Source organism: Engystomops pustulosus, chromosome 3, assembly GCF_040894005.1.
Source record: "Engystomops pustulosus chromosome 3, aEngPut4.maternal, whole genome shotgun sequence".
In the NCBI taxonomy this organism is placed as follows: Eukaryota; Metazoa; Chordata; class Amphibia; order Anura; family Leptodactylidae; genus Engystomops; species Engystomops pustulosus.
In genome coordinates, this window is record NC_092413.1 from 170361916 (window position 1) to 170375013 (window position 13098).

The window sequence follows — 13098 nt, forward strand, 5'->3', positions numbered from 1 at the left end:
TGTGTATTATCTTCAAACATCCCCCTCTTCTTGGGTCTGAGAAATCGTTGAAGCAGGTTCTTGTCCAGGATGTTATCTTCTGACTCCCATATCTCTCCTCAGGACCAAATCCCTTCCAGTTTACAAGAAAGAAGTGCCTGCCTCTCATCGTCTTCATATCCAGGATCTCCTTCACCTCAAAGACATTGGTGGAATAAGCCTGTGGCACTAGAGGAAGAGGAACTTGCTGGGCAAAGCGTTTCAAGATGACTGGCTTGAAGAGAGAAACGTGGAAGGAGTTGGGTATGCGCATGCCAGGAGGTAATCACAATTTGTAGGCCACCGGGTTGATGCAACTGAGGATTTCAAATGGACCCAATAACTGGGGTCCCAATTTGTAGCCAGGAATCCTCAGCCGGACGTATCTGAAGGACAACTGACCCTGTCACCGGGAGCAAAGACAGAAGATGGTCTGCATCTTTTGTCTGCTTGGCACTTGGTCTGAGCAGAAGCTTAGATAAAAGAAGTAAGGACTTGTTCCCAAATGGCTTTTAGATCCTGTACCAAGTACTCCACAGCAAGAACATCAGCAGATACGGGTAACGGAAGAGGAGGCTGTGGATGCAGTCCAATATTAATAAAGAAGGGAGATGAACCAGCAGGAGTGGAGTCCAGGGAATTGTAAGAGAACTACGCCCATGATAGAAGAGAAGCCCAGTCGTCCTGTGGCTGCGGACACAAAGTGGCGGAGGTAGCAACTTAAAATCTGATTCACCCTCTCCACTTGGCCGTTTGACTGAGGATGATAGGCGGAAGAAAAGTCCAATTTCACCTGCAGCTGGTTACACAGAGACCTCCAGAACTTGGACATGAACTGAACACCTCGATCCAAAACGATGTGCCATGAAGCCGGAAGACGTGCTGGAAGAAGAGATTGGCAAGACATGGAGCAGAAGGCAAACCTGATAGAGGGACAAAATGGCACATCTTAGAAAAGCAGTCAGTCAAGATGATGACAGCAGATCCGTAAAAAAGTCCAGAGCCACATTAGACCACGGGCAGGTAGGAACAGGTAACGGCAACCTTGTTCTGGCCGAGATAGTCTATACAGGGGCGTAGAGAGCCATCCTTCTTGGTGACAAAAAAGAAACCTACGCCAGCTGGAGAGGAAGATCTACGTATGAAGCCCCTTTGCAGATTCTCTTTGATATAATCAGACATGGCAGCAGTCTCAGGTAGGGGAGAGGAGCCGGGCAACAGGGACAATCATAGGCGCGATGTGGAGGAATAGTCTCAACCTGCTTCTCGGAGAACACATTTCATGCAGAACTAGATGGGCACTGAGAGAATCTGGCCGTTGACTGAGACGATGGACAAGGGCTTCTCGAGACGAACCACCGGTAAGTGATGCTGAGAGATCAGTGCAGCATCCACAAAGTTTGCAGTAGAGCCAGAATCCAGGAAAGCAGAAACCTGCACTGGATGACCAGAACCCGAGCTGAGCAGCACGGGAATGTTCAATCTTGTAGAAGCCTTCCTCTCACCTAGGGATGCTTCTCCCATTAAGCCTATGTGGCAACGTTCTTCTGGACGCTGGAGATGAACGGGACATTTTGAGAAGATGTCCAGGAGAGGTTCTCCAGATGTCGCTGGGAACGTTCTTGCGGGGAAAGCCGGGATCTATCCACTTGCATAGGTTGCTCAGCAGCAAGGAAGACTGAAAATGTGGTGTCAGTACCTGTCCAGCAATCGCGCAACCACAGCCAGGCTTGGCGCTAGCTGTCAGATTAGGTAAGTGGTGGCAAACTCGCCCTGTGATGTCCCTGTGGGCTAAGGCCCTGTCTACAGCAGATAAACCGCCCTGACAAGGGCAAACCCACTATCAGGAACCTAACTGACGGTCCCTGAGTGACCCTACAAGATGAAGGGGAAAACCTACTTCGTCTGGTAGCTGCTGGATGGTGGAGCAGACAGGTAACCGGAATACAGATATAGGCCAGTGTTCACATTGGTAAGAGAAACCAACATTATACAGACAGGAAGGTGGGGTAACACTAGGAGATAAACAATACTGAGGGACAACAACCAATACAGACAGACAAGCGGAGTCAAACAAACCGGGTCAAAACCAAGATGGCGGCAAAGATACAGATTCGTATAGCAAATAGAATGGTCAGAAGGCAAAGCAGAAGTCAATACACAGAATGGCAAGAACACAAGAGCACTAGATACACAGAGCAAGAGCACTAGATACACAGATAGACTGCAATAACCAGCACCAGTTGAAGGGCTGGGCAGAATTTAAGGCAGAAATGGACACTACCTCCAGCACTGACTGGCTCAGCTGTCTTCTGACACGTGGCAGGACTTTGAAAAACAAGTGAGATAAACGTTGGACCCGAGGTTGGGCCTGTTCCAAGCGTAGTTCCTCATAACATTCTGAAAAACGGATATCTATCCAAGTGGCCAGCGAGATGAGACCACTCAGAGTAGACGGCAAGTCCAATGCAGACAGAACATCCTTAATGTGGCCACAAAGTCCCTTTTTAAAGGATGCCATCAAAGCCACTTCCAGGATAACTCAGAAGCCAGGGTGCGAAAATGGACAGCATAGTCACCCACAGATGCGTCTCATTGCGTCAGTTTCAGCAGTGCCGTCTCAGCCGATGATGCATGGGCAAGTTCCTCGAATACTGACTGGAACTCCGAAAAGAAGGAGGTTTCTTCTTGTCCCAGAAGGGTGTCGCAAATGCCAGGGCTTTGCCGGATAGCAGACTGATAATAAACGCCACTTTGGACAGCTCAGAGACAAACTGTGAAGGCATAAGTTCAATATGCAGGGAGCACTGGGTGATGAAGCCCCAGCACAGTTTGGGATCCCCATCATATTTGGACGGAGGAGGCAGGCAAACAGAAGAATCAATAGGAGCTGCCAACGCATGCTGTGGCGGATGCAGCTGGGAAGTCCATAGATGTTGCAGCATCGCTGTCATCTGTTCGAGGAGCTGACCTTGTACGTTGATCCGCTGGGACTGTTGAGCCAGAAGAGTGGTGACATCTGCCAGCTCAGGACTCATCTTACTGTCAGGATTCGGGATGCGTGGATACTCTGGACCACCGCAGGAGATAGTACTAGCCGACACCTGGGACCAGAGTCTAAGTGGCACCTGGTCTTCACCCAAGCCTGCCGCAGAGCGGGATGGTCTTGTTGCGGCAGGGTACCACCAGGAAGTTCCACAGGTGCGACTAGCCCACGGTGGCAGCCAAGGTCAAGGAGATACCTTAGCAGAAGTTTGTCTCGTGGTCAGGTTCAGGCACAGGGTCAGGGCAGGCGGCAGAGATGCAAGGTCAAGTCCAATCCGGGGTCAGCAACGGGAGGTCCAGGCAGATGGGAACAGGAACACAAGTACATGGGACACAGGAATGCAGGACTCAGGAACACACAGGAGCGGGAACACACAGGAACACAGGAATGTTCAGCAATGTCGCAGGTGCCGGATTATAAGGTGGAAGTGTTCAGCCAGCGCACCATCAGTGGTGCCGCCGCCACATCATAGTGAGCGTCGGCTGGCAGATCGCATGGACGCATCTCTGACCGGCTAATACAGAATAGAGAAGATAGAAGAGGAGCTGCCAGGAGCCGCACCGAGCATTGGGGCGTCGGAGGGTGAGTATGTAATATTATTTTTTTTAATTGACTTGTGTATAAGCCGAGGTTAGGTTTTTTCAGCACATTTTTTTGTGCTGAAAAACTTGGCTTATACACAAGTATATAAGGTACTTTACAATTTTATTGTTGTTTTAGCTCCTATAACGTGATGGTCACTATAAAATTCCATAGTGTGGGTGGGGACTCTCTAACATACTTCATGATCCCTCTATCCCTCTATGCTGTGAGATACAGTGTGCTGACAATTAGATTATCAGGTTCCAGGTTTATCTACACCTTTATTTAGCTTTTGAACATTCACTAGTATCTGACACAGAAAAAGATAGATGAGACGGATCAAAGATGATGAGATCCATGAGATGGATATAAAACACAATGACACACTCTGCTCTACTATATCTCACATACAACACACACAGTCAGTCCTGCTATACTTCCTTCCCCTGCTATAAAGATCTTATCTATAGCTTGTAGAGTTAGCTCTGCATGCTGCTGCTTGCCAAGAGGAAGCGTCTGTTGTGAGCTCGTCTAGGAAGGCGGGAGACAGAGAGCACTACATCTAGTCATCTAGTCAGAAGAAAATTTATGGTCGGATCCTGGGGCAACCAAAATTGAGTACACCAGGACTGATAGAGACAAATTGGAATTATATCTTTGAAATGCTGTGAATTAGGGAATGTGTTATTTTGTTATCTTGAGTATATTTAAGAATCATGGGAATACCCCTTTAAGTCACTTTGTAACCAGTTTGGCAGTATGCTTCACTGTCCATTTGAAAGACCCATTTGCGCCCAAGCGCTAAGGGATTCAAATTAACCCACCCAAAAATAAAAACTATTATTAAAAAGTATTGCCCTTATCCCTAAATGGTTCCATTGACAGTAAGTCCCTGCACTGCCCTGCCTCTCTGTTCCACCATGCTGTCTCACTGCTACCACCATGCTGCCAGCATTAGCACAGTTTGAAAGTTGATTTTTAAAAAAAACACATTTATTTGGTTTTAAATACATGGACGTAAGACATTAAAACATAAATGCTGTGCAAACGAGCGTACATTACTCGAAAATGAAAACAATTTTCAACACTCCAGTTGCTACTGATCACTGTGTTAGCATTTTCCGTTGAACAAACAACGAGCCTTAAGAAGATGTTGCTCCAGGGGGATCAAAAGTTGATTTTACAAGGAAAGAGGCCATGGATAACAAATATAAGAAGATTAACACAGTCACAGTGCTTGGATCTGTAAGTACCATATATAAAATGTGCTAAAAAAACCCACCTTGGCTTAAACACAAGTCTATAAAAAAAATAAATGTACATACTCACCTTCTGGTGCCCCCGATGCTTGTCGCGGCTCCCTAATGCTCCGCTCCTCTTTTCTCTTCTCTATGCTGTAACAGATGGCATAGCCATGCCCATGTGCTCTCCTGGCTGGCACACACTATGATGCAGCGGTGTTGCCACTGATAACGTCATAGTGTGCAACGCGGCTCTGCTACAGCAGAGAGAAAAGAGAAGAGGAGCCGTGGCGAGCATCAGGGACCTCTGGATTGTGAGTATGTATGTTTATTTTTTAATGTGCCTGGCAAACAGGGGGCTGGATGGCTATATACCACAGGGTTCTGACTGGCTATATATCACAGGGATCTGGCAGGCTATATACTACAGGGGGCTTGCTTACTATGGCTGTGACCAATGCATTTCCCACCCTCGGCTTATACCCGATTCAATAGGTTTTCTCAGTTTTTGGTGGTAAAATTATGGGCCTTGACTTATACTCGGATCGGCTTATACCATTTTGATGGTAAATTTATTTTAAGTTGTATAAATACCAAATGCTAGCTATATAATCTCTAAGTTACATAGACACTAGATGCTTGTCTCCAGTCTCTACACTTTTTATATGGACATATGGACACAGTAGACACTGAAACATAAATTGTCACAGATGAGAAGCACTTAAATCCTGATGGAGGACCTGATGGCATGGAAGCCTTTTATTTAGAACTGAGTCCCTTGTATGCTGTCCATTGATATCAGACAGAAACCGTGGATACAATGGAGAGGAAGGTAGATAAACTCAGCAATTATCGTCACTTGTTAGAGGGAATAGATGTAAACATGTTGAGTTGAATATCTTCACAGGAGCTACCACCATTTGGGGAAATTATGAATGACACTAGAACATGTTATGTGTACACAATATTGCAAACAGGAGATAAACACAGTACAGTCTTAAACCTCATGCAGATGAACATTTGCAGCCCATTTTGAATTCTGGGGAAGTTCTCCCCACCATTGTCCATTTAAAATGCTCAGTCGCAAGGCAAAAAACATGCCCGGCCTGTGTACAATACATGGGTATGGAAGCCAGGAGCTGGATGCTATGTGTGTGGCCAGTACATGGCCGCTGCGTGTGGTCATGTACATGAGCTATTACAATGAGCGTACAGTACCTCCAAAGTGCTTGAGATGTAAGCAGGGGCCATGACCTACAATAGATGAATATGCAAGTAAATACTTTCCAAAAGAGAAAGAGAAGGGAATGAGGGGGGAGAGTTCTACTGAAAGAGCAGTGCCAGCATTGAGGGTAGGCCTCTTGGTTTGGTAAAGTGGCAGCATATTAAATCCGTTCAGTGTGAATGTTTTTCTCCTTCACTTTTCTCTGTGGTCATATGTTCAGAAAACACTAGATGGCGCTCCCTCTCAATATTTCTCCATTGTACAGATATGGGATATTAAATATCAATGTCACAGAAAGGATTTGAAAACTTTTGACCATGTTTTATTTCAGTTTTTCTTGTTTAATAAATCAGAAAGATTTTTCTGTCAAGATGGGGAGCAGAGTGCACATTAATAAGCAAAAAAAGAACTTTTTTGATCTTAATAATTGGCTGCAGTGAAACAAAGAGTGAAAGATGTAAAGGGGTCTGAATAGTTCCTGTACCCACTGTACAGCATTAATGCTGCACTAATCCCAAACATATGGGCACTACACATAACTATTACTCTTACAATATCTGCACACTACTACTATTTTAACAAGAATTTTTTGGCACTGAAATCTCTAAATCTAGAAACTGCTCAGCTGTTTTATATAGGTAGTGTACAGCAGCGGTCCCCAATTCAACTTGAAAAAAAACCCTCTATACTTACCTCCGGGTTCTTCTCCCCTTGGCTCTGTCTTCTTCCCTTTGTGGCATGGTGTCCTGCCCACTCGCACACACTATGAAGTAGTGGTGTCTCATATGGGGAGGGCTCATAGTTGTGCCTCTGCCCAATTTGCCGCAAAGAGAAGAAGACAGAGCAGATCCACAATGCACTACAATTACATAAACACAGACAAAGGGGAACAGACAGGAAAGTGGTGAGTGAATATCAGAGAAACAGACAAACTTCACAATCTCTCACCACAGACAAAGTAATAAGCTACTAGGAAGTAAACAGGTTCCAAAAGAACAGAGCCAGGGATAATCTGCAGATACAACAATACCTAGCAAATACTGAATGACAAAACCATCCTTAACCATCACATTTAGGGGTAGTAGACTGTCACTAAAGTAATGCTTGTTAACTCAGGGGTTAAGTGGGAGCTCTTCTGGCACGTCTGCTATACCAAATAAACAACTTTATAACAATATGCAAATAAGCCAGAGGCTCTCAGGCTGAGTGCCTCCTAGCTTTGTCTGAAGATAAAATATGCATGCCCCCTCAATGATATTCCCCCACGTCAGCGCTGGCCACAAGCACTGCAGACAGTCGGTGACGTCATCCGACTGTCTGTTAACCATGTGCATGTGTGACACACCTTGCGCAGGCAGCTCAAGAGAATTGCTCCGGTGCTAAGCCACTGCAGCGCTTGTGACTGGCCAATGTGAGGGAATATCAATGAGGGAGTGTTGAATATTTTATCTTAGCACAAAGCCAGGAGGCGCTCGGCCAGCAGAGGCCTGAGTGCCTCCGGCTCATTTGCATATTGTTATAAAATTGTTTATTCGGTGTAGCAGACATGCCAGAAGGGCTCCCATTTAAACCCTAAGGTAACGAAAATTACTTTGTTGACAGTCTACCATGTGTCTTAATGTGGTGGTAAATGTCCTTTAAATGGAGCCTGGCCACTCCTGATAGGATAACACAAATTAACACAGCTGAGACCTAAATACTCCAGCAAGCAATGCAAAAAACACCAATAGCAAAAAAACAGGTATAGACAATCAGGCCACATTGCACAGTGGTAAAGGACCAACCAGAAAGGCCAAAGGTTCAAATCCTGACAGAGGGGCTCTGTTGTGGATATTTTATTACAGGGGGGCTCTGCTGTGGAATCTTCATTAATGAGAGAAGGCTGCTATTGAACATTTTACTAGTGAGGAGAAGTTTCTACTGGACATTTTACTAGTGTGGGGAAGCTGCTGCTGTACATTTTATTAGTGAGGGGAGGGTGCAGGACATTTTATTAGTGAGGGGAGTCTACTGCTGGTCATTTCATTAATGAGGGGAAACTACTACTGGACATTATATTAGTGATGAGAGGCTGCTAGACATTTTATTAGTGAGGGGAGGCTGCTATTGAAGATTAGCGGCTACATTTACCACCCTAGGCTTTTGCATGAGTCAATACGTTTTCCCAGTTTTTTTTTTGTGGTAAAATTAGGTGCCTTGGTTTATACTTGAGTATGTGCGGCATGTATATTTTTTTCTCATAGTTAAAAGGCCCAAGACAAGGGGAAATTATAGGTGTGTGTGTGGGGCAATAGAAAAAGGGGTATTATAGTGTCTCCTTTTCTATAGCCCATACCTGCAAAAGAATAAGGAACACTATCAGGAGTGGGCCACAGAAAAGGGGGCAATTTAGACTGCCGGCTGTTTGACATAGCACATTATATGGGTTGGGGTTAGATATGGGGTATTTGCGGGGCAACCATTTTTTTCCCCAAGGACCATAGTAAGGGAATTACCTGACCGTGGTCCCTAGATACAAAAAGGTTTGAGGACACTTCTGTAAAGTACAATTACTGTTATTTTGCACACTTGCATGCTGTTTGTGTCTGTGATGAGTATGTTAATGGTGATGTTGGTTTAAAGCCATCACCTCCTGTCTTTCCTGTAAAATCCAGAACATCTTCTGCTCAGTTATTCCACCTATCTTTATGCAGTTCCAGTGATCCCCGTTAATATTACATTGATCAAAGGCTGTCATTAGGACCTTCAGTTCCAACATCAAACTTTTATGTATAAATAACTATCTTCTCATTGAAGTCCCGCCAAGTATATATGCTCATTTAACATTCCTAAAATCTGGCCTGGAAATGTTTTCTGGCTTCTGTCATTCTCCTCTGTACTAATTATTGGTTCTTCTGATTTATATATTATAGTTTATATATTAAATATTGCTTCTATTTTCGGTCATGTAAGTGCATTGAAGATTATACAGCATATCAGATTGAGACACGAAAGTGAAAACTGAGGATGGAAGAGATGAGAGCAGGATGACATCTTGTTAAAAGCAGGAACTTGTTTGTCATACATTTGTTGATCACGTCTTGGAAAAACGAGGCTAAGTAAAGTGTTCTGTATTTCTAAAAAGCATTTCCTTTCATTAAATGGAAAGTGACAAGATGGTTTATTTGTTGCCATGTGAAATAAATAGGGAGCATTAAGTAATACCTAACAAACTCCTTGTGGGTACGGGAGAAAGGATGTTATAGTTTAGGTAAAAATATTGCTTTACATAAGGTATCTAATTGCACCTAGTGACACTTGCTGCATTGTAATTCTCAAAGCTTTTAAGGAGATTTTTGGTTCAAAGGGTGTAATTCCAAAAATAGTAATAGGAAATTATGAGATAAGAAAGGGGCCTGCCATTCAGGTTTATCATCTACAGTCATAGCCTGAAATTGTTGGCACCTCAGGAAAAGAAGTAGTTCTCCCATAAAATGACATGTTTATTTCCCTTATGTTTCTTGGAAAACACAAGGAAAAAGAAAAAAAAAATCAGTCTTGGAAAACATCTTGTGAACATGACTTTTGGATATGGGATGGACCTTCACTTCGTCATAACAGCTCAAAAGAAAAGGGGGAACACTGTGTGGGGTATAAATAAACACAAAACACTTTATTTTATGGTGTCAAATAGGCCACAGCTTTATTTAAATCACAAGACTAAAACAGTTAAAGGAGGAGTTGGGTGAATTGCTAGGAATGGGATTCACCTATACTGTGAGATCCCCCAGCTGCCTGACATACAGCCCACCGGCCAGGCAGCAATAAAGGGGCGGCACGCTCTGGCTTGCCATTCTAGCAGAGCCAGTCCACTTTAAGGGCAGCAATGACCCTTGTGAAGCTCCTCACTCCTGTGCTTCACCACCGTGCCCGCCCCTGGATGACATTACCATTAAGACATCCTTCAGGCTGGCCACTTCCAAAGCTCAGCCTGTTCACCACCATGAGGTTTAACATCCTCTATTAGTTAAAATTAAGTCCACCTGCAACTTCCACCCAACTCCTCCACCGCCACAGAAGAGGCCGTTTGACACCTCAAATGGACTCGACCCCCACAAAACCAATAAACTCTAGTTCTCAGAGATGTTTTTGCAAAACTAGCAAGGAAAATAGTACATCCCAACTCTACGAAATGTAACCGACTATATAGTAATGACAGCAATAATAATCCACTTAAAAACAGTAAAGCAGGGAATCATAAAAGAGTAACCATGATTCCAATAAACACATGGGGGCTAACATACCCTCTCCTATTAAAAATACAAAAATTACTGCACCTCTGCCTAGCTAATGGTTCTGTACAGCAAAGCCCACTAGTTATGATTCATCAACACCAGGATACAAATAAGTCCAATATATACCATTAATATAGATCATAAGACAAGAAGAGAATAGATATAAGTGGGGGGGGGGGGGGGGTGGAATTTGTGTGGTTTTCGATCTCTCGCTGCAGTTTCTGACCAGACTTCCTTCTTCTAATATAAATTGTTGTGCAGGCCAACAGTTCAAGTTGAAAATTGCGTTTTGACTAGGACCAGCACCTCCTTGGTGCTGCCCGCTCTTCCTGCTGGCATTATTCATTGTGCCGGCATCAGCTTCCAAGGGCACCATTCCTCCAGGCGCAAGTCACCTAGCTCAGAGGACCCAATTTATTCTGCAAGCATGTGACATGCAAGCTGCAGGGATATATTAACAGGATCTGTAGAAACCGAGGGCCATACCCGTGATGGCTACCCCTCCACTCCAGGGGGCCATACCCGTGATGGCTACCACTACGCTCCAGGGGGCCATACCCATGATGGCTACCACTCCAGGGGGCCATACCTGTGATGGCTACTCCCCCACTCCAGAGGGCCATACCCGTGATGGCTACCCCTCCACTCCAGGAGGCCATACCCGTGATGGCTACTCCTCCACTCCAGGAGGCCATACCCGTGATTGCTACTCCTCCACTCCAGGGGGTCATACCCGTGATGGCTACCTCTCCACTCCAGGGGGCCATACCCGTGATGGCTACCCCTCCACTCCAGGAGGCCATACCCGTGATGGCTACTCCTCCACTCCAGGAGGCCATACCCGTGATGGCTTCTTCTCCACTCCAGGGGGCCATACCCGTGATGGCTACCCCCAGGGAGGGGGAGGGGCATGATTTTTTTTTTTTTTTTGTGTGTGGTTATATAAATATTTTCACTATGTCTGTAGTATATATCAAAATCTTACTCCTTAAGCCTCTCCCAGTATATCAGTAAAGCAAAAACACAAGAATGACCTTTCAACTTGATTACCAAATTGCAAAATGCATCAGAGGCCGCACTTTAAATGTGTTTTGCTAGATTAAAGGCTATTACCATTAATGAGCAAGCCATGTAATATTAGTATATATTAAGCCTGCTGGTCTGAATACAGACAGCCAATGCCCACCTGTTCTTATATATACCCAACAGCCAAAAGAGACATTTGTTTCTGTATCTGTGTTCAACTTATAAAACATGCTGGTGGGCCGACTAGATACTGAGCCCCACGGGACAGGGACCCATTTGGCAAGCTCTGTGCGCTACATATATAAAGAATTATTATAATTCTAATTTCAAATTTAAATTAGATAGTAAGGTCTTTAAAATAGCCCAAACCAAAAAACTTACCGACTTGAGAGGTGACAACAAAATGGGGAGCCATATTTAAAATATAAATATAACCATAAATATATAAATATTTATATATAGGTAGATCGTCCTCGAGGCCCCAAAAAGGTCAGGCACACAAAAACCAGGAAAATATGTTCCATTACCGCCAGCCGCAACCACAGGCTCGGCAGCACTGCCAGCCACCATTAGGTGGCTACTCTCATCTCCCGGGCTCCCCAAGGACACCACCCTGTGAGAGCCCCATACCCATGTGTGCCTTGACTAGAAATAAACCAGCCAAAATTTTCGAGGTGTGTCACTCCACTCCGCATTCTATACCAACCCCGAGGACCCTCTACCCGCCTTTTCATAAACATATATACAAATTTATATAGGTAGATCATCCTCGAGGCCCCAAAAGGTCAGGCACACAAAACCAGGAAAATATGTTCCATTACCACCAGCCGCCACCACAGGCTCGGCAGCACCGCCAGTCACCATCAGGTGGCTACTCTCGTCTCCCGGGCTCCCCAAGGACACCACCCTGTGAGAGCCCCATACCCATGTGTGCCTTGACCAGAAATAAACCAGCAACATTTTTTTTTTTTTTTTTTTGAGACTCCACCTCTCAAGACATTTTATACCAACCCCGAGGACCCTCTACCCACCACAGATACCACATAAATTTAAAATATAACATTTTCAACTTTTTTTTTTTTTTTTTAAATCATACACCATCAGTTGAGGAGCACCACTTCCACATTGTAACAATAAACCAACATCACTCCCAGGTGGAAGACTAAATGATCTGTATAATTTAAAGTCGGAGACCAACTGAAGGCAGATCCCCTCCCTCCACCATTTTCCAAAAATCCAAGGACCGAGGTTTCATGTACTCCCTTCAGTCCAGCCCCATACTGTGTAATAATACATGCGTACATGAAGGCTTACACTACAGAGCTTCTGCTAAAATATAGCCTGAGGCTGCATGTACTCCACTCACTACTGTCCCATCCACATATGTAATGTATACATTAGCACATGTAGTCTTACACTACAGAGCTTCTGCTATAATATAGACTGAGGGTGCATGTACTCCCTAATTACTGCCCCATCCACCTCCTATGTAATATATACATGAGCACATGTAGTCTTATATTACAGTGATTCTCCAGTAATACAGACTGAGGGTGAATGTACTCCCTCCCTACTATCCCATCCACCTCCTATGTAATGTATACATGAGCATATGTAGTCTTATATTACAGTGATTCTCCAGTAATATATACTGAGGCTGCGTGTACTCCCTCACTACTATCCCAT